The sequence below is a fragment of the Chiloscyllium punctatum genome, chromosome 1 (genome assembly GCF_047496795.1).
Source record: "Chiloscyllium punctatum isolate Juve2018m chromosome 1, sChiPun1.3, whole genome shotgun sequence".
Classification (NCBI taxonomy): Eukaryota; Metazoa; Chordata; class Chondrichthyes; order Orectolobiformes; family Hemiscylliidae; genus Chiloscyllium; species Chiloscyllium punctatum.
In genome coordinates, this window is record NC_092739.1 from 93316685 (window position 1) to 93338352 (window position 21668).

A 21668-nucleotide genomic window follows, 5' to 3' on the forward strand; every position below is an offset into this window, starting at 1 on the left:
TGGATCCTATACTGTTTTGCAGCTTTATAGATTGTATTTTAAGATTTTAACAACTGAGTTGCAATCTTTTCTCCTGTGTTAACCTGTTTTCTTTTGAAGAAAGATAGGGTACCTTCAAGTTGAGTGTTTGCTTTTGTGTATATTTAACTGAATTGTAACTTCTAAATTATTATTGTTTCATTGCACTGCAATAATTGAAGCACAGACTGATATACTTTGATAATAAGAAAGGCATTCTTGATAATTGCTAGAGCATGCCATTTGTTTATTATTGATGTTAGAATTAAGGATCCATTCACAGATGAATGGAGTTTGGAGAACCTGAAATTATCAAATCAAACCAGCATTCCCAACACCAATAGTCTTAAAATCTAATTCAACTCCACTCAGTACTTCTATAAGATGGAATGGGAACCAGTTTGGTTTAGTCTTCACAAATAACATCGCAGAAATGTTGCAGAACACTGGGTTTCCTGAGGTGGAGCAATGGGAGGAAATCTAAATAAAGAAATGATATTGGAGAAATCGTTGGGATTGAAGGCTGATAAATCCCCAGACCTTGATCTACATCTGACAGCACTTGAGGAAATGGTCTTAGAAAAGTGAATATATTAGTGGTTAATTTCAAAGATTTTACAGTTTAGAACAGTTTCCGTAGATTAGGAGATAGCTAATGTAGCCTCTATGTAAAAAGGGAGGCATAGAAAAAACTGGGAATTACAGACCAGTCAACCTATGTTGGTATTAAGAAAAATGCTAGAATCCATTCAAAAGTATTTGAGAATGTAACTAGTGGAGTTGATCAGGGTAGCCAGTGAATGGTTTATTGAGGCTATCAGGCTTTCAAGGAAGTCCCACAAGATTTTGTTTTTTTGAAATTTAAAACATATGGGATTGGAGATAGTGTAAGGTGGATGGAAAACAACTGCTTAGAAGACAGGAAGTAAACTAGCAATAAACAGGCCATTTTTCCAAATGTCAGGCAGTGGTGTAGAATACTGTGGGGCTCAATGCTCCAGTCCCAGCTATTCACTATAAATAAACTTAATTTAGATGAGGAAACAAAATGTAATATCTCCACATTTGTAGGTGAGACAAAATTGAGTGGCAGGATGAGCTGTGAGGAGGACGCAGAGATGCTTGTGTGATGTGGACAAACTGACTAGTGAGTACATGTATGGTAGATGCAGTAGAATGTGGATAAATGAGAGATTGTCCACTTTGGTAGCACAAAGGGGAAGGCAAATTTATTATCTGGCTGTAATTTGAGAGGGGAATATTTTGAGACTTGGGTGTCTTTGAACAGCGGTCACTGAAAGTAAGTGTGCAAGTGCAGCAAATTGAGAGAAAGACAACCTGATGCCTGGGATGACAAGACTGACATATTATGAAGATGAAGGTGTACTGTACCTTTTTTGAGTTAAAAGCTAGCAGGACTACCTGACAGCACCAAGTGTTCTGAATAAGGTAACACTGTAATGCTTGGTTGAAAGCTGGAATATAAGAGCAGGGAAAATTGAACAACTACCAGGCATCTGCAGACTGGCTGGAGAATAGCTCTCTTAAAGGTACCTTTTTATTGATTAGTAACCTGAAGCAGAAATCCCTAAGAAGATGATTTGATGTCTGGCTGATTTTTGAAAAGTTGAATTTTGGTAAATCTTAACCATGCTCTTTCTCCACCCCCCCCCCCCCCCCCCCCCCCCCCCCCAAAAAAAATTATTGGACTAGTATTATAGAAGGGGAAGGCAAAAGATAGGTTAGAGGAGTTGTTGATAGTTGATAGTTAATTATTCTGTTATACTTTTAAGAAAAAGTTGTTTAATTTTTACTTTGACTAGATCTTGGCATCTTGAAATTTCACAAATTACTGCACAGGATAAATCTTGTGGTGTTGGTTTAAATTTTAAGCAGGAGGGTTTACCCCGTGCCATAACTGTTTAGGGGCTCATCGTTGGGATTTGAACTGCTTAGGTTTAGTGGTATGCAAATCCTAGCAGATTTAAACATCTGGCTAGTGTCCTAGATCTTTACATAAATTGTCTCATCTATATTTAACTTAATTTCAGTAACTGGTGGTTGATTTAAATTTAAAAGTGAGAGAAATGGCTCTTAAAAATTGCTAAAGAGATTCTGGGATTTGAAGATGATGCTCAATTTTGCCAAGAAAGTTTTAGGCAGAAAGAAAAAGGCCTTGTGTTTAGAATGAGCAAATAAAGTTAGATTTGGGTTTAACCAAGGACAAAAGTAAATCTGAAATTGTAAGGGAATTATTCAAACACTTAGGTGTATCAGAGAAACAGACAAGTGCAGTAGAGGAAGAAAAACCTCAGTTACAATTGAGGAAGATGGAGTTGGAAGAGAAAAAGAGAGAGAGAGAGAGAGAAGGTTCTTGGCTGAGCAAAGGGAGAGAGGATTTGAACTTGAGAAGTTGTGACCTAGTCAGCAAAGTCCAGTTAACAGAATAGAGACTAAAAGAGAAGATCGTGATATGGAAAAGTATGTCAAAACTCTACCACATTTTGATATGAAAGATGTTGAAGCTGCCTTTATTTCATTTGAAAAATAGGCTAGGCAGATGGAGTGGTCTGAGGATTTACAGTTAATGCTATTTCAGACTAAACTGGTAGGCGGAGCAAGTGAGGTATTTCTTACACTGTCCGATGAGGTATCAAGATATTATGAAGCGGTTATACAGGCTCTAATTAAGTTAAGTTAGATTCATTACAGTATGCAAACAGGCCCAACAAGGCCATCCCGACCCTCTGAAGAGTAACCCACCCAGACCCATTCTCCTAGCCTATATTTACCTCTGACTAATGCACCTTACACTATGGGCAATTTAGCACAGTCAGTTCACCTGACCTGCACATCTTTGAATTGTGGTACGAAACCAGTGCACCTGGAGGAAATCCGCACAGACACAGGGAGAATGTGCAAACACCACACAGACATTCCCACCTCAAGTGACTTGAACCTGGGTCCCTGGCACTGTGAGGCAGCAGCGCTAACCACTGTGCCGCCTTAGTGATTATAGTAAAATCCTCAGGCCCGAGTTGAATGGGATGGAATTGTTTGTGAGAGATTTAGCTAGATTTTGCAATTAGAAAATAGCTATCTGGGTGAAGTCTTAATTTGGTGCTTATGAATTGGTACCAGAAGCATACAGACAGCGGTTCAGAAACACTAAGAAGGAACCGACTCAGATTTATGTTGAGATCAAAAGAATTAAAGAGAGTCATTTTGATAGATGGGTTTGTGCTTTGAAAACAGGTTTTTGAGGCTCAGATGATTCTGCGAGAGGAGTTTTAAAAACTCTCAGTTCAGAGATGCGAAGAATTCATGTGGAGAAACAAAGTTCGGGAAGTGAGAAGGGCAGCGGAATTAGCAGATGAGTACGTCTTGGTGCATAAGACAAGTTTCCGGCCAGAAGATGATCCTGTGAGGGTTCTAAGTTGGAAGAAGGGGAGATCCTACACTACGAAACCAAGAGTAGATAACTCTAGTAAGAGTTTGACACTGGATAAAAAAGAAGCCCAAGAGCGTGGAAAGGAGGTGAAAAGCCTCCAAGGTTTTCACTGTGGTAAAGTGGGGGACACACAGTCATAGTGCTGGTTGTTAAAGGTGCTGTAGTAAAAAAAGCTAAGCCAGTGACATTAGTGAAGGAAGTAGAGGAGACCCCAAGAAGAGCCAAAGAGCTGGGTATAGACTTAGTATCTGATTGCTACAAAAAATTCACCACTGGGTAAAGTTTACTCCAAGTATGGGGTGGGGGGAGGGAGAGGGAGGACGAGAACTTGTAACTTTGAGAGATACAGGATCTAACCAGTCATTGATAATAAGGGATGAGGTAATTTGTGGGAAAGATGGACAGAAATTTAGCATTCTCCGATGTAAGATCAGGTTTGAGTGCCAATTCAAGACTAGGGAAGTTACAGTGGGAATGATTGACAGAGTATCAGTTCCAGGAGTTATATGGGGAAAAAGTTACGATATGTTAGGTTAATGGGTTTAAAGAAATGAAAAGATGGTTTCTTTCTTTTCCTATTAAGATTCTTTTTTTAAATGGGAGGTGTTATGAAGATAAGGGTGTACTGTACCTTAAGAGTTAAAAGCAAGCAGAACTACCTGACAGCACCAAGTGTTCTGAATAAGGTAACAACATAACACTGTTAAAAGCTAGATTAGCTGGGTTGCCTGGAAATGCCAAAACAGATTCGAATTAGGCCAAATAACTTAAATTATACCCCAAAAAATATCAAACTCCAATCCAGTTTGAATTTGGCATGTTGACAACTTTAAAAGCCACCTACACAATCTGATGCAGTGGGGGTATAACACCAGGGAAAACTTGAACAGCTGTGAGGAGAACTGTCAAGCCAATGGCATTTGCAGACTGCCCAGAAAGTAGCTCTCCTGAAGGTACCTTTATCGATCAGTAACCTGTGAAGCAGAAATTCCGAAGAAGAAAAACAGATTCGATGTCTGTCTATCTGTATCGTCCCATTCTCCCCCTCGGTCGAAGCAACTGCACTGCTTGTTGTGTGCACAGACGTGAATTTTGTTTTCTCTCTCGAACAGCAGTTTCTGAATGAATTATATAGTCACTTTACAGGGAGAAGCATCCAGATAAGGCAATATATATATTGATTGGGTGACTGTTACAATCAGCAAGTGTCAATAGTAAAGATTAAGCCATCTGCTATTGCACAAGGAATGTTCTTAACATTAACTGGCTCTACGTAATGAATGCTTTTCCACCTTGTTAACCTATTACCCTTGCCTCCAGCACCCCATTGTTAACGGCAAGTTCTTATCTAATCTGATTCATGCTCAGCTGAACATCTTGTTTTACAAAACTCAGAACTTAACTCTTCCCTTAGCTGCTTATAGCCTACACACATTCTCAGGTAGTTTTTGAAAAGTTTAATTTTGGTAAATCTACTCTTTCCCCCCGATTATTGGACTTGTATTGTAGAAGGGGGAGGTAAAAGGCAGGTTAGAGGAAGAAGTTGTAAATAGTTAGCTAATTATTCTCTTATACTTTTAGGAAATAAAGATGTTACTTTAACTTCAACTAGTTCTTGCTTCTTGAACTTTCAGATTACTGCATGGGATAAATCTTGTGTTGCTGGTTTAAACGAAGCAGGAGGATTTACCCCATGTCATAACATGGGGTGGGTGGACGGTTTTGAGCAGTGCACTCGGAATTGTTGTTGGGGAGGAGGGACAAGTTTGAGCGGTGCACCCGGGTTTGTGGGCCGGGCTGGTGGGACGGGTTTGAGCAGTGCACTTGGGACTGTGGACTGGGGGAAGAAAAAGCAAAAAACAAGTGGGCACTGCTGCCTCACAGCGCCAGAGACCTGGGTTCAATTCCTGCCTCAGGCAACTGTCTGTGTGGAGTTTGCATAATCTCCCCGTATCAGCGTGGGTTTCCTCCCACAATCCAAAAATGTGCAGGTTCGATGAATTGGCCATGCTAAATTGCCCATACTGTTAGGTGAGGGGGTAAATGTAGAGGAATGGGTCTGGGTGGGTTGCTCTTCAGAGGGTCGATATGGACTTGTTGGGCTGGAGGGTCTGTTTCCACACTGTAAGTAATCTTTAAAAAAAATGAAGAAAGACTGGACCAGCCAGGACTAAATTCAGTGGAGTTTGGAAGGAGTAGGTGGAATTTCATCGAAACCTATGAAACTCTGATAGGAGTAGAAAGGTAGATACACGAAGGATGCTCCGAATGAGAAGACCAGAACCAGGGGTGAGGGTTTAAGGATATGGAGTAAAGTGTTTAGTACCAAGGTGAGCAGAAATTTCTTCAGTCAGTGAATGGTATGTCCATGGAATTTCACAAACAAAGCAATTGAGTCTAAAGCATTGATTTGAAGCAGGAGTTGGATGTAGCACTTTTGATTAAAAGAAACCAAGGATGTAATAGGAACGGTGTTGAGTTAGATGATCAGCCATGATCAAAATAAATGCCAGAGCAGGCTCAGTGGGTTAAATGGCCTCCTCCTGTTTTGTTTTTGTTCAATTTTCTGCATCTTGGTTTCAGTCTGCCTTTCTAGAATGTAATACAGTTCACCTTGTTCACTCTTTGCATTACATCTACTTAGCTAACAGATCATTTTTTCAGTTTAAAGCAAAATATTGTGAATTCAAGAAATCTGAAATGAAAATCACGTGCATGGGAATCTCAACAAGTCGGTCCGCATCTATGGGAGAGAATTAATGTTGCAGGTTCAGTGTGATTTCTCTTCAGAACGCATGTTTAGAAGACTCTTGATAAGACCAACACTTCCTACCAACACTTTGTAAGATTTATCTATTGAAGGGAGACTTGCAAGTGCTATAAACATAAAGATCTAAAGACAGCTTATTTTTGTGACTGAAAAATCAGGCCTATTATCCCCAGTGAGTAAGGTAACATTATCTGTGTTCTCTTCCAAATTCTTTTGTAATCTAAAATCCTTGATCAGGACCACCTTCAGCATTCAATTTCTGTTAAATATTTTTGTGATCAAGCCTTCACAGACCCAGAATTCCCTCATAATTATCCACTCAAATGGAAGGGGAACTGTGAGTAATTACACATTTGAGATAGTTATGTCTTGCCAAGGAAGCTCCTCTCTTCAAACTAGACACAAACAGTCTTTGAAAATTATTCCCAGAGCCAGGTGGATTCTTGTGGATTCAACTGGTATATGAACCAGTCTATACTCTTAAAGAATCATGAGGTCTCTTGAAATATCAAAGGATAATCAGAAACTTATTTCATGGCTTCCCTTGACTTGTGAATAATGTTTCCTACCTTTCCAAAACCTGACTAACTGATATCTAACCAAACTAATGGCTGAAACAGTGAAAGTTAATTACTTCAACCGAAAGGCCATGTGTCTGCTAACACAATACCAATTTGGAACTGTGAATAGCAGCTTAGATTAGGTTCCCTACAGAGTGGAAACAGATCCTTCGACCCAACAAGTCCACACCGACCCTCCGAAGACCAACCCACGCCCCTGTGACTAATGCATCTAACACAATGGGCAATTTAGCATGGCCAGTTCATCTGATCGGCATATCTTTGGACTGTGGGAGGAAACTGGAGCACCCAGAGGAAACCCTCGCAGACACAGGGGGAATGTGCAAATTCCACACACAGTTGCCCAAGGCTGGAATTGAACCTGGGACCCTGGTGCTGTGAGGTAGCAGTGCTAACCACTGAGCCACTGTGTTGCCCCAAAGAGCTGCAATTAGTTTTGAACTGGATAAAAGCTTGTCCACATTTAACCATTTTCAGAATTTTCTGAACAGTGAGTGGACTGTCTTTTTTAAAAAAAACTACTTCTCTGAAAATGTGGTAGCCATCACTGCTGTACTGAGCCAACTACCAAAAGCCATAACCTACAGTGCATAAAAGTGAGACAAAAGAACCTTCATTCATGTCTCAGATCTGCTTTTGTCCATCCACAGGAGCAACCTCCAACAATTCCCCCATAGATCATCACCGGTTTTTAATTCTTCTTCTGCATTAGAAACAGAATCTTCAATGAAAGACTGATATCATTTTCATTTTTATGCACAATGTTTGTACTTTAAATTTGCCAATTTTTAGCTAATATGTTTATCGTGACACCATTATTTATTAAAATTATCTAAGCAAGCAAGGCCTAAAGGCTTGTTGAATCAACAGCACAGGCCTGTGAGTAGCATACCTCCGGGGTTGCTGCTGGGCCCATTGCTGTTTATTTGTATTAATGATTTGGATGAGAATGTATAAGGAATGATTAAGTTTGCAGATGATACTAAAATATGTGGTGTCGTGGACAGTGAGGAAGGTTCTCAAATGTCAGCTGGATCTTGATCAGCTGGGGAAATGAGCTGAGAAATAGCAAATGGAGTCTAATTTAGATAATTGTGAAGTGTTGTATTTTTGGAAAGTCAACTCAATGGTTCCATGGTGGAGCCTTAAAGAGTATAGTGGAACAGAGGAACCTTGGAGATCAGGTGCACAGTTCTCTGAAAGTGGAGTAACAGGGAAGAAGGCTTTTGGCGCACTGGCTTTTATCATTCAGGATATGGAGTACTGAAGTTGAGAAATGATGTTGCAATTGTACAGGATGCTGATGAGGCTGCACTTGGAGTATTGTATTCCGCTTTGGTCACCTTCCTATAGGAAGGATGTTATTAAATTGGAAAGAGTGCAGACGAAATTTACAAGGATGTTGCCTGGACGCAAGGGTCTGAGTTATAGGGAGAAGGTAGTCAAGTTAGGACTTTGTTTCTTTAGAACATAGGAGACTGAGGGGGGAAATCTTACAGAAGTGTATAAGATCCTAAGAGGCAGAATAGGGTGTATATACTCAGTATTTTTCCTATGGTTGGGCAATTGAGGATGATATGGCATCAGGTTAAGGTTAGAGGAGAAAATATAAAAGGGAACCTGAGGGACAATGTATTTACAGCGAGGATGGTACACCTATGGAATGAGTTGCCAGCAGAAGTGGTTGAGGCGTATGCATTAACAACATTTGAAAGGCTTTTGGACAAATACATGGATAGGAAAGGTTTAGAAGGATTTGGGCCAAGTGCAGGGAAATGGGGTCATGGATGGACATTTTGGCACAGACCAGTTTGAGCTGAAGGGCGTGTCTTGGTGATGTAGGAGTCTCACTCTTTAGCGCAGCTTTTTGAATTGGAACTGCCCAACCAATAGGGCACGCAAACTTAGTTCATAGTCCACTCTGTGGACATGCCTGCTGTGTAATTGAGATCTGTCAATAGATTTGCTCTGTCTGTAACAGGACAGAGTATCTGTACACACTCCTCCATACAGTTAACAGCTGTAAGAAAAATTTTGGTATTTCTTTCCTAATGTGTAAACACCATTCAGTGTACCTTTTTAATGGATTTTCTTTTTATTCCTACAATTGAATAAAGTTTGTTTTAAGATCTCTGGTCTGTTTGCACCATTCAGGATCTTTGCAATAAATGTATTATCTTTCTTTTGTCTTAAAATGTCTTTTTCCCCCACATTGATCCACATTTGAATTTAATCTGCCACTGCCTCGCTGAAGCACCTTTTTCCATCTTTTGAGTTCTTTTTTTCCAAATCTTTTCCAACAAGTTTCAATATTATCCCAATCCATCAAAGAACCTCCATTTTCTAGGTTTTGGGTTAAAAGTCCCATTCTGTGGTGTAAACTGAAAACAGGGCTGGTATGTCCAGTGCAATACTACTGGATCAGTGCCACTGTTAACCATTGTCTTTCAGCTGAGATGCTGAATCGAGGCTCTGTCTGCTTGTATGAATGCCAAAAATTCTTTGGCATTGTTTGTTTAAAAGAACAACAGGAAAGTTATCCTGGAAAATATTTACCTCTTAATCAGAAGCACGCAAAATAAATACCTGTAACAAGTAAAACTTTTTTGAATAAATTGACTTATGTTTTCTGCATTGTAACTGACTGTGTAGAGTAAAAATACATCATTGGCTGTCAAGCACTCTGACAGAATGCCTCCCTGGCTAGATAAATGCATTGTTTGTATACTTTATGCGCAATTCAAAGAGGACCTAGCATTGTTTCCTGAGTAACTCCAGAATAAACTTCTCTCTGATGTTAGCAATACTGATGAATGTTGGTTGTATTAGGAGTGTTGGCAGCACAGTGGCAAAAGCGAGAAAAACAATTTAACATTTCATGGCTGCTATGACTTAAGTACTCTTTATTGTCAGCAAGAATCATCAAACTCAATTTTAATACTACTAATCTTTACATAGATGCTAACAGACCTATTGAATTTTTCCGCCCTTACGGCAGATGCTGACAATCTGAAATAAAAACAGTATCTTATTTTTATCAAATGAACCTTTGTATCTGTTTTTTCGTGTCCCATATACCCAAATTTCATGATTATCCTTTGTCATTCAGGATATTGACCATTTTCTGAAATTCCAAAAGTTGTCGTATTCCTCTATCAATTTAGCTACATTGTCAAAACATTTAGATTAATCGAGCACAACTTTAGACTAATTGACAGTCTGCCCTCTAAGGCATATGTTCTGAATTGTTTGTAATTTTTATCTTTATTTTAGCTAAGAAATTTGGAAAAACTGAATCCATAATTAATGTATAGTCAAGCTATTAATAGGTAGAATGATCACTAAACCATTAAGCAATTCTCTTGTCAGCCAAGTCCTCATAAGTAACACTGGTTAAATATGATGGGCAGAATTTTGCTATCTGTGATGCCATTTTAACTGACGAGAAGGCATGCTGTCATTGTCCAGTAACCTATTCCACTGAGTTCTACTTTTAAAATGTTGTCGTCGTCATGCCCGAAATGTTGATTCTCCTGCTCCTTGGATGCTGCCTGACCTGCTGCACTTTTCCAGCAACACATTTTCAGCTCTGATCTCCAGCATCTGCAGTCCTCACTTTCTCCCTGAAGGCATAACCTGATTTGGAATACATTTTTAATGTCTGAACATTGATTATTTGTGTATGCTTGTGTGTGGAAAAAGATTTTGATATAATATTCAACTGAACTTTATTTACCCTTCTTCCTCATCCTGGAACTCATTTGCAGGATCCCTACTACTTTTCGGCTAAGAACAGTTAATGCTGTGGAGACAATTATGTATTGTTTGTGAATTGGGTAGGAATGTATATGAATGCTTTTGTTTCCTGGCAACATTAATACATAACGTGATTGCACCAACCTGACTACCAGACTTCACAACAATCCATTCAGGATAATCAAGTGTCTTTTCTGGATTAAAACCGATGCAAACTGGTCATGCAGACAGGATTTGTGGATAATTTAATCAAATCCATTCAGCATGGCTTTGATTTTGATTTTAGCAGTTGTGAATTTCCATTTTGAATGAAATTGCAAGGAATCATTTGACATCAGTTCAATACTGACAACTTCAAGTGTGCTGCTGATATTAAGGGTATGTAATCTGAATTTTCTGGAAGGAATGAGCATTGTGAACTAGCTAAGGTTTCAATGTACGTTTACTGAATGTTTGCAGACTCATTGTTGGGGAATTTAATATAGTGGAATAGTGGAGAGCTGGGGCATGCTTTAGCTGCTCAGGATCTGAAGGGTCCAATTTTATTAAAATTTTAGCATTTTTTGAGCTGCTCAAGCATAATGCTAATGTCAACTTGTGTTGTGAAGACCTTGTTATTTAGGCTGATCAATAATTGTATTTCAACATCTGAAAATTTGAGGAACTGTGTTTGCAGCATTCAAAATTCTTTAATACAAAAGAAGAAAAAAATTGCTGTGGATTTTGCAAATCTGAAATAAAAGTACAATGCATAAGTTGCTCAGCAGATCAAATACCATCTGTGGAGAGAAAGTTAATGGTTCAGGTTAGTGACCTCAATCAGAAATGGAAAAAGTTAGGATAAATAATAGTCTTTCAGCAAGTGAAAAGTAGAAATGTAGGAAGCTGTTCAATCGGAAAAGTCTGACAGGATGGGGGGCAGGAAAGGTTAAATTCTGCAAGGTTCATGGTAGAACACCAAAAGTCTAAATCCCTTGTGGGGCTCGGAACTTCATCTTCACAGTCCAGGGTTCTGAAGAAGCTCCAGAACTGGTATTTCCATCAAGTGGGCACTTGCAACATTTGTGTACTAAACATAGAGACCAGCAATATCAGATGACCACCTCCACCAATATTTTGTTCCAATTTTCATGGCTGGTTTTGATTTTAATCTTTCTCTCTTTTCTACACTTTTCTATTTGCCAATGACAGCTATTCATAATTCTGCAATTTACACCTATTGTTTAATGAGTGCTTTTGTCACGTTTGCAATTTGTATGTAATGTCTGCTTCATAAGAGTGATGCAGAGCTGAAATTCTTGTTTTGAGGACGACTCAATACACCATTCTCTGACTGCAGATATTTTTTAATTAATCTGTTTTTGATCTTATGACCTGCCGCAAACTGGGTCAGATTTGAGCTTTATGGTCCAGCTTACAAACACTGTACCACAAGAGTCCTCTGCTGACCATGTAATCTTGGTAGTTTACAAAGTTGTGGACGTTCATTTGTTCTACTCTATTGTTAGGCAAAAGTACAATAGCTTGAGCTTAAACACAGTTTTTCATGTATTTCTTTTCTTTAAGAAGAGTGTTCTACCTTTTATGTATTGTTTCTCTGCCGCAATTGAGCGTGGAGATAAACTTCAATGGAAAATTTTAATAGTCATGAATTTCAGTAACTTTACTTTGGATGTTTTGGTCAAGTAACAAGTGATTGGCCCTGGTTTTATATTTATTCTCCTGCTCGTAGGTTGACTACAGGTCAATTTTTTTTGTTTAATTAAAATTGGCAATTTGTTTTTGTTAATTATTTAAATGCTGTGGCTAAGACACACAGGTGATCTTGTAAGTTTCTTTCTTTAAAAGAAAAGAAATGGCTGCTTAGCACTTAATATTTAAAAGTACTCAAAGTGGAATAATGGGTTGGTGACTCAAATATTTCCTAATTGGGTTCTTAGATCTTTCTAGATCCTGTATCAAGATGATTTAAAGGTGATTCCAGAAAATTGAAATCATGAGTATCAGCTGCTGGTTTGATTTTTATTTAAGATGCTACCTCTGATCTGTGGCTGATTAAACAACAGGCAAGGTACAAGCTTGCAGGATGACAGGAGAGTGTGTCCATATGGTTGCCTTTCCACTATCTTTTGACTGCCTAGAGAAAGAAATTCTGTAAACATAAAATTGGCTTGCTTATGATCTCATCTGAAATTGACCAGCTGGCAGAATGTGATCTGAGCAAGCTGATTTGAAACCTGCTGTTTAAAAATGATCCGATTATGGCAGGTGAGATTCTGATCTTAGGTAGGGCCTGCTGTCCAGAACAATAGCATCAAATGACCTGTTCCACACTGAATCATGCAGGAGAGAAGAGGGCCTTTTTTGGCCAATTATGTCTGTACCACCAAAAGTATACAACTGCCCAAGTTAGTCTGACTTTACTGCATTTGATCTAAAGCCTTGAATGTTATGATATCTGAAGTGCTCATCCAAGGACCTGTTTAAAGGTTGTGGTTACCTGCCTCAACTATTCTTATGGGCAGTGCATTCTTGACCCCCATCACTGTCTCAGTGTGAAAGATTTTCCTCCAATCCCCTGTGAACCTGCCTTTCAGTTTTTTTTAAAAAAATTATGTCCCGTTGTCATTGAAGTTTCAACTTAGGAGAGCAACTGCTTTCTACCCATCCTGTCCATGCCTTTTGTAATCTTTATACATCTGTCAGGTCCCTTCCACCATCTGAACCTTTCCTGCTCCGAAGCAGCCAACCCAAGCTTATCCAGCCCCTCTCCATCGCTGAAACTTTCCATCCTAAGCAACATCCTGGTGAATCTCCTTTGCACCCCCTCTAGTGTAATCAAATCTTACCTACAATGTGGCAACCAAAAATGTGCACAGTAGTCCAACTGTGATCTTGCCAAAATTCTAGACCTTCTTGACCAATGTGATCTTCCTACTCTTGTAATCGATACTACAACTGCTACATGTCTTGTATACCACCATAACTAACTATCCTAGTAACTACCTTCAGGGATCTGACAGCGAGCACCCAAAGATTCCTCTTCATCTGAGCTTCCTAGTATCCTGCCATTCATTCAGTGCTCTCGTTTTGTTCCTTCTTCCAAAGTGCAACAACTCACCTTTATTAGGGAAAATTTCATCTGCCATTGATCTGTCCATCTTGTCCCGTTTACCTGCTTCAGTCAAAGCAAAACACTCAGAAACCGGAGGCATTGCCTTCTTCCTCTTTATTCCAGGCCCTGGAGATCGAGAACAATTGCCCATGTGTACAGAGACATGAGTTCACTCTTTCTCGAACAGCAGTTTATTAATGAATTATATAGTCATTTTACAGGGAGAAGCATCCAGATAAGGCGCATACATATTATAACAGTCAGCTGATCAATCAGTGAGTGTCAGTAGTAAAGGTTAAGGCTATTACCCAATGAATAACTGGCTTCACATGATGAATACTTTGAGCTTGTTAAACTGACCTTAGATACTGAATGCTACCTCATCTTGTTCAATGGCTGTACATCGTGACTGCTTTTCCACGTTGTTAACCCATTACTCTTGCCTGCAACACCTCAATGTTAACTGTAAGTCCTTGTGCTGAACCACTTGATTCACAAAACTCTGAACTTAACTCTTTCCCTGCCTGCTTATATCCAATACACCTTTTTTAATTTGTCCAAACTGTCTATATCATCTTGTAACCTAACGTCTTCCTCCTCACTGTCAACCAGCCAGCCAACCTTTGTCATCCATGAATTTCATTCTCATCCCTTCAATATTCTCTCTATGCCTTTTATCAAGAACAAAACAAGGGACCCAGCACTGATTCCAGTGGTATGCCACTGAATGCTGGGTTCCAATCTCTCAAACAGTCTTTTACCACCATCTTTTGTCTCCTGTCACTATGGCAACTTTGGATCCAACTTGCCAACTTTCCCTGGATTCCATGAGCTTTTATCTTCTTTCCGTCAGACTATATCAAAGGCCTTGCTGAAATCACATAAATGACATCAACTGTTCTACCCTCATTCCAACACTTCATTCCATCAAAATTCCATGAGGTTTGTTAGCCATGACCTCACTCTGACAATCCATGCTGACTGTCCCTGATCAAACCTTGCCTTCCTCTAAATAATTTATTTTCTCCAAGCTGACTAATATACAGGGATTTATGTGGATTTGTCTTTGCTTTGTGAAGGAACCAATCTAAAGGCAAATGTCTTTTTTATTTAAAAACGTGCAGATGTTGAAAATTCAAAACAAAAAGATTATTGGAGACACTAAGTAGATCTGACAGCAACTGTGGAGAGAAAGCAGAGTTCCTGTTTGAAAACAGTGACCCTGCTGCAGAATGTGTTTTCTTTTAACTTCTATTTCTGATACAGATCACAAAATCTAGGCCATTTAACTCCTTCATCTAAAGAAGAAAACTTGATGCACAATCTAGAGTACACTCCCATTGGATAGTTGGTGTTGGTTCTTCCCTCCAGCGAAGTATCCTGAGACTGTCCAGATCCTAGACATGTGGGCTTTCATCTTTCCTCTGGATACCAGTCTGAGGTCTAGAGAAGGTAACACTGATTCAGCAAGCTTGCACCTGCTTGTACCGTACCTTGCAATGTGTGATAAACTAAGAAAATGCTTGAAAGCTGAAATATAAGGACAGTAGTCTGGAGTGAACTAGGAAGTTTGCTGTACTGCTAATGTAGGAGAAAGTGAGGACTGCAGATGCTGGAGATCAGAGCTTAAAAATGTGTCGCTGGAAAAGCGCAGCAGGTCAGGCAGCATCAAAGGAACAGGAGAATCGACGTTTCGGGCATAGGCTTATGTCGATTCTCCTGTTCCTTTGCTGCCTGACCTGCGCTTTTCCAGCGACACATTTTTATGTACTGCTAATGTACACAGGACAGATGATTGTGAGTTACACAAGCTTGGTGTTGACATTCACTCTACAAGCAACTAGATTGGGAAATACTGACTCAATTCAAAAGGCCTATTATTTCTTCTAGCATGACTAGAGTATTGAGACTGCCATAAGCATGGTGTAGGCTTCATAGTGAGGAACAATCTACATTAACTGAGTCACCAAAGTTGACTGCAGGGTGCTTCATTACATTGCACTTCCATCAAATGACAGCTGCAATCAACTTAGATTGCCACCAACTCTTTTTTAATATATGCTGGCGTCTTCGAGCATTCCTGTGACTCCCCAGTAGCCACTGTGGCATGAAAAAAACAGGTTTTTTTAACTTTATTGCTCCTTTACCGTTCTAGTTTGAGTACCAGTAAAAAAAAGTACCTTTCAAATGGAGGCCAAAGTTTTAGTTTTTGCATCCATCAGTAACGTGGAATAAGCATACGTGAATAATTTGGCAATGCTCTTTGTCAAAATCTAATCATTTCAGTAGACCTACTATAAATCTTGTTGACCAGATATCATCAGGAAGGGTTGTGCATGCAGATTTGTGCCATTCCATGGCGACTAATGCATGTGCAATTACTCCTGACACACTTTTCTAATCGGTCAGTGACAGAATTTTGCTTCTGTCAAAAGCAATTTAGTCTCTTGTTGCATTGGACTGCAATTAAACCATTTTCTATGAGAATTCCATTGTTCAAGTTCAAACTTGTGTATTAACCTGTGTAACCATCTGAGTGGCCATATGGGGGAAATTTTACTGTAACGTATTTGAGTGGCGCATATTGAAAAATAGCAGTTGCCTGCATCAGTTCATCCCAAATTCCACTCTGGGATTGCAACCTCTTGAGATTTGAGTGCTGCTTAGTTGGGCTGGGTGCAGGAGGTTTCTATTCCACTTCAGGAGCTCAACTGGTAATAATGGGACTCTTAATCACCAAGTCATTTCAAGTTCTCCCTTGGCTAATTTTCTTCTCAATATTAAACTTAATACTTTTTGGTAAAGATCAACAAATCTCAATTCTGCATGTTAGAATCTCATTTACAAATTGTTGTCATATGCTTCAATCAATTCAGTAGAATGTGTTTCAGTGGACAGTTGTTAACTGGTAGGTTATATATAGTGTTACAAAGTTTGGTAGAGTACTTGTAGGTTGGGAGACAGGTAGTTAGAATTTGGGTTTGTAAAATGCTGGGGGGAAAGCATTGTGTGGTCCCTTGTAAAAGGTGGTGTGCTTTTTCTGTGCTTAGATGGAAATGGATGTCCGTGAGCAGCAGCTTGAACGTTTGCAAGTACAAGAAGTACACTCATTGAAATGTGTATCGAAAGGCTGTACAGTAAGCAGGCCAAATAGCAGTTTTTACGAAGACAACACGCATTTGAATTTAGCCAATCAATTTGAACCAGGTACTTAGATACCAAAAACCTATTAAATTTAAGTCTGGTTTTGACAACATAGGACCAATCCTATTGTAAGAAATATTGATATGTCATCAATGGTATAAAAAGGGGGCAGTTGTCCACAGACCTCAGCTAGCTGCCATCCACCAGAGCTAACTGCCTCCGCTCTCAAGCGAATTGCTTGTTCTCTCAGGCTCCGCTGTTCAAGAAAAAGTGCCATCTAAATAATGGTACCAACAACCAACTAGTTAATATTCCTGACAGAAGAATTGATGAAGAAGGCACAGAACATTCCTGAAGTCATGTAACCTGGCTGTAATTTCAAGAGATTAGATGATATTTCTTTTAAAGAGTGGAACTTGTATTAATTGGAACAGCATACCATTAGAATCTTGTTTTGTTTGGGCATAGTTAGAAGGGATTTATTCAGTTTGTTAATAGTTTATTTAATTTGTTCACTGTTTGATCAACAAATTGTTACTTTGATTTTAAACTGAATGTCAGGAATTGATTTTGATTTAACGACTAGAAGTTGTTGAGAAGCAGGTTGCAATCCTCTTCACGCTCCTTTTACAGATTATGGGATGAGGTGCTTCTCTTTGGGTGTTTCGGTTTTAGTTCTCAGGAGGGTCAGCCCTCTCTCTAATACAGTAGGAACTTTGCAATTTGTTAACATCTAAAAATACCTAAAAATGCTGAACATTAACTTTGTTCGCCCATGTCAAGCCAACTTTTTTTGTTGCTAATTGATGCTTGCTCATACTCTGTGCGATACAGCATGTGCAGGAAATTGTTTCTCCACCTCCCCACCCTCAATCTGTAATGTTGCAAATAAATACAGTCTAAGTGAGAAAGTTACATCTAATTCTGCAGCCATAATATAACCATGCAGTCATGATTGTTGCCAAAATATTTGCATCTAGTTGTGTGAACTTGTTCATATAAAAATACAATGGAACCAAAAAATCCTATAGTGCTAGGAAGGCCACATCTGGAGATTTGTACACAGTTTGTCTCCTTTCATTAAAAGAGAGTACACATACACTGGGGACAATTTGGATGATTCACTCCATTCCCACCTGAAGAGGGACTGGGGTTGCAGAGTATGAAGTTATCTTAAAGGTTGGACAGGCTAAGCTTGAATCTCTTGGAATTTAGAAAAACAAGACAGTGACCTTTATTGATACGTAATAACTTGAGACTTCATAGGGTGGATTCCAAGTTAAAAAGGCTTGTTTCTTGTTGTGGAGATGCAAACTCAAGGATATAATTAAAATAAGACAACGCTTATCTTTAAATGTGGTGGGTTTTTTTGGAGGGTCATGAGACATTGGTGTCTCAAACTTGATTTGAATTTTTTTTGAGGAAATGACCAAGATGATTGAGGGTAGGGCAGTGGATGTGGTCAATAATGAGTTTTAGCAAGGCTTTTGTCACGGTCCCTCATGGTAGGCTGATACAAAAGTGAAGTAATGTGATATCTATGAACCGGTAAGATTGACGAACTGGCTAAGTTAAAGACAATAGTGATGAGAAAGAGTTTTTCTGACAGACCTTCAGACAACAGTGTTCTGCAGGGATCAGTGTTGGAAAGCCCATTGTTTGTAATAATTATGAGGAGAATATAGGTTGTCTCATTCGTACATTAGCAGACAATGCCAAGATTGGGGGGAGCTGTGAATAGTAAATATGTGAGGATGTAGCAGGATATGCACTGGGGACTTGGATGGAGAATTGGTAGGTGCAGTTGAATCCAGACAAATGCAAGCTGATGTATTTTGGGAGATCCAATGCAGGAGGGAAGTGAATAGTTAATGGCAAAGGTCTCAGGAGTGTTTTCCTTAAGGAATTTAGGTGTATAGGTCTGCTGTTCTATGAAATTAGCAACACAAGGAGATAAGGTGGTCAAGATGCCAAATGGCATGTTTATTTTTGGTCAGGGTACAGGATAGAAATTGGCAAGTCATGTTGCAGCTGCATAAACTTTAGTTTGGCCACATTTGAAATTTTGTGTACAGCTCTGGTCACCATACTACCAGAAGAATGGAGGCTTTGGAGGCGGTACAGAAATGTTTGATCTGGATGTTGCCTAGTCTTAAGGGTATTAGCTCTGAAGAGATTGGACAAACTTGGTTTGTTTTCACATTAACATCAAAGGATGAGGGGTGTTCTGATTATAGTAAACCTCTTTTTATGAGAGGCATGGATAGATTGGAAAGTTGGTCTTTTTCCCAGGTTGAGACAGCAATGCCATGGACTGTAGGCTTAAGGTTTAAAAAGGGGAAGACTTTCAAGGAGATGAGAGGCAAATTATTTACCAAGAGGTAGTAAATAGTTTGAATGTGCTACAAGAAGTGGTAGAAGCAGATATGATTATTTTAAGAATATGTGAATAGGCAGGGAATAGAGTCATGAACTGTGTAGAGCCAACAAAATGTTAGGAAGGTGATGTGTCGGGCTTAATGGGCCAAAAGCCTTGTTTGTATGTGTACTGTTCTTTAAACAAAAACTAAAAACTGCCAATGCTGAAAGTCAAACAGAAGCACAGGTTGCTGAAAAACCTCAGCAGATCTGGCAGCATCCTTGGAGAGAAATCCACTGCTTCGGGTCCCGTGACCCTCCTTCAGAACTAACTTAGTTCTGTTCATTGAATATTTTTAAACTGAATGTTGCAGATGAAGTGAGACAATCGTCATTGAGAGTATTTGGGAATGGAGTTGAGGCTGCAGTCAGATTAGTCACACTGAACATGGCACAGGATTGAGGGGTTCAATAGCCTACTTATTGTATGTTCATCTGCATCGTCCTTCTTCTCTCCCCCTCTTCCGTATTTCCTTGAGCATCCAAACTGACTTGCAAATAATTGCCAGACTGATTTTTGACTGTGAACATTCAAACATTCCATGTTTTCTTCCCCAAAGTTTGTAATGTTAACACATTTATTTTGTGCAACAAGTAAATCTCCTCCGAAGCTGGATTGCCTAACACTTTGCTTTCCACTGACATTAGTATGGATTTTTGAATTGAGTTAGATGCTTAACTGGTGGTAAAGCAGGAAATGTTGCTGGAATGCAAAGCAACACTCAAAGTGCATGGGAGGAGAAGACAATTCTGCACCTAAGAGTTCTTAAATCTCTCTGGTAAAATCACTCTCACGCAACAATGGAAGCTGGAGCCAAAACAGCAGAATGGCTCAGAATATTGGTGTTCATCTCCTCTTAATTGTAGGAGGCTTGAAATACAAACTGGAAAAATGTACCTCATCTAGAGTGTGGTATTGAACACTACAATATAGATAAGTTACATTGTTAGAGGTTTGCAAGCAGGTTCCTCGTGACACATTGGTGATTGCCTTCATTCCTCTGATATTGTCGAATCAGTGATGCTTGGAAGTCTGCAGTAAGGTAATTTAGGGTTAGAATGCTAACTGCCAGGAGTGGATCAGATGTCTGTTAAAAGGGAACTATTCCTGTTGGAGGATTAGAAACCAAGGCACCTATTATAATGAAATATGAGGATTTATAATTTACTGCTTGGACTTCATGTGTGATGCCCTCGATCAAAATCTGATGTGGAGGGTCCATGGGAGAGATTGCTTTAAGCGTAACAAGTGGTCTGGTTTCAGGCTGCCCTGATTATATGCTGAGCTGCACATGAGGAAAAGTGTATTTTAAAGGATGGACTCCTGAAAAAATCTGAGTTTTCTGTGGTCTAAAACTCACTTGCGTTAGTTGCTTTTCTGGAGGAAGGTGGAGTGAATTTTAGTTTCCATACATATCTTCCAATTGATCACTATCTTCCCAGTTTAAATGGCCCTGATATCGCACCCACGTGCTCATTCTCCTGTTCCCTATGCTGATATGTAAAATGTCATGTATTTCACTGGTCACCTGCTTTAGACTTTAGACAGAGTTTCTGCAAACTTCACGAAATTGATTAGTATGTCTGCCGTGTATTGTGTTCACTTCTAAACATTCAGAAGGATTTACGTTTTAATTGACACAACTTCATTTCTTATTAGAAGGAGACATTGAACGATTTAGATACTCTCTTGAGCAATAGATGCTTTGGTCTCATGACAAAGCATTCTAAATGCTTTAACCCTGCATAACCTTTCTGTATTTCAAGCTGATCTCATCACTTAACCATTGACTTGCTTGAGTTGAGATTAAGAATGAGATAATATTGTGTAGTGCAAGTGATGAGTAGAGACTGAAATGGTATTTAGTTCCCCCAAGACAGCTAAAAGGATTTAATTCCACTGGCCTTGTGACCTTTCTCCAGATTCAGTCATTCTTAATTGAAGACTCTTCATTAAAAATCCCCTAACTAGGTGAAATATTTTCTTTGAATATTCACTTCCTGGAATAATAAATTAGCAAATACACTAGCCTTTTTCTTTCCCCCTCTCTGTAAAATGCTACCATAATTCAGTTTCATTGGCCAGTCACTATCTCAAGGCCCATAGATTTTCATTGGTTTTCTTTAATAGGATTTCCAAGTTCACTTGGATGCGCATTTGTCGGCAAATTAGAAACCAGGACAATGAGCTCTTCCCCAAATCAATTTTATTGAATAAAACATTGCCCAGCGCTCTTCACTAACTTTTCCCTCTTTATTTATTTTTTAATTAATCGGAGGTTGGACCAGAGGCAGGGAGGCTGCCACAGGACGACTGATCCTAATTTTAATTAGGACCATGCATTTAACTAATACCTGCTATCATCTGTTCACCTGTTAACCATAATTAATTCATATGATGAATCTAAGGCTTCA